The following is a 1,845-nucleotide window of genomic DNA, read 5'->3' as shown; positions in this document are numbered from 1 at the left end:
ATAACTAATATATATATATATATATATATATATATATATATATATATATATATAAAATTTATGTTATAGCACAAAAAAAAAAAAAAGTGCTTGGACTATGAATTATGAGTATCATATTGCACTACAATGTAGTTATGCTTAAAGGAAATATATATATGTATATATATATATATATATATATATATATATATATATATATATATATATATATATATATATATTTCCTTTAAGCATAACTACATTGTAGTGCAATATGATACTCATAATTCATAGTCTAAGCACTTGGGCTATAACATAAATTTTATAATCCATTAATCCAATTATTCTGCTGAACTGCATTAAAACTGAAATGTGAAATAAACTTATACAAACATTAAAATATAAAACTATGTAAAAGCATATGTTGTTGTTTGTTTAAGATTAAGACAGAACTTGTTCGGATCTGAGTCTTGCTCATTGAGCAGACCATAAGTAAAGAAGTTTCGTTACAAATACAGAAATCAATATTTCTACATGAGTAAAGGGAAAAAAAAAAAGAAAATAGAGAACACACAACCAAAATAATTTTTATTCATTTTCATCATCGTCATCATCCAGGTATAGGTCTTCTATATCCTCGTCATCGTTGTCTAAGTTTATAATGATAGGTCCAACAGGCTCTTGAATGTTGTCCATTGACCAATACCCATCCTCAAAGGCTCGAGATCGTTTCGCTGCAGACCCCCTAACACTTTCAGTGGCCAAAAGCTTGGCTTCCTCCAGTCTTGCCTGCAAGTCTGCCCAGGTGAATCGCTGTAAAGATGAACTCACATGACGTTTCATACACGCCCATACTTGCTCAATGGCATCGAGCTCTGGGTGGGCAGGTGGCAGACGCACCACCTCGCGGCCCCACTCTCGAATTATGTTGTCAACGATGTACTGTGGTTTTGGCCTGTTCTGTTGACATATGAGCAACAGCTCAGGTCTTGTGGCACCGTCTGGGGCAGGGATTCGGCGACTCTGAAGCCAGATAATAAGGTCTGCTTTCTTGGTGGCCGTGGTAGGACACCGACACTCGTCTAATAGCTGGCTGTGATAAGGTGCGTTGTCGAGCACCAACACTGATGGTTCAGGCAGCAATGGCAGAAGCTGCGTTGTTAACCAGCGTATGAACAGCTCGCCTGTCATTTCCCCGTGGTAATCGCCACTTGTACTCTGCAGGATAACAAAGGAAAGAGCCTTCAATAAATTCATTTGCTGTGCCAGCTGCTACCACCACGAAGCGCTCTCCCTCGCCAGGTGGTACCTGTCGGCTATGCGTGGCACTGGTAGCAGGTTGTGCGGTGTCCACCCACTCTCTCTTGTGGCTCATTCTGGTGGTGCACCACATGTCATTGACATATACTATCTCCCTTCCATCTTCTCGATGGAGCTTCAGAGCCCGGAGAGCCCCTATCCGTCGGCAAACCACATCAATGGACTCTTTTGCAAGATACATCTTTCGTTGAGACGTTTTATATCTGAATCCCATATCTTGCAGGAGCCGCCACACCGCTATCTCGGAGGTTGTTTCAGGGATTATTGTGGCTGTCTTCAAATCTGTCATCAGGGTTCTAACAGTAAATACTTGCTTTGCAGCAAATATCTCGTGAACAAACCGACGAATGTCACCCACTGTAAAATTATCAAAGACTTGTGGTATAGGAAATACTACGCCAGCAGACTCATGTGAGATCACTGATCTGTTACGGTGAACAATTATCCTCACAGAAAGCGACGTGATACCCATGAAATTTGCCACACGGTCGTAGGGCCTGTGTGGACAAAGACCAGTATTTAGCCAGTGAATAAAACTGCATTATA

General features: G+C 40.3%; 1 pseudogene; it reads right to left on the bottom strand.

Annotated features, from left to right (window-relative positions):
- Positions 1 to 838: 838 nt before the first annotated feature.
- The window catches only part of LOC135212880 (uncharacterized), a 1,759-nt pseudogene continuing 752 nt past the window's right edge, over positions 839 to 1,845 (bottom strand).

This window comes from Macrobrachium nipponense, chromosome 19, assembly GCF_015104395.2.
Source record: "Macrobrachium nipponense isolate FS-2020 chromosome 19, ASM1510439v2, whole genome shotgun sequence".
Lineage (NCBI taxonomy): Eukaryota > Metazoa > Arthropoda > Malacostraca > Decapoda > Palaemonidae > Macrobrachium > Macrobrachium nipponense.
The sequence above is the reverse complement of the archived record's forward strand: the minus strand, read 5'-3'. Positions and strand labels throughout refer to the sequence as shown.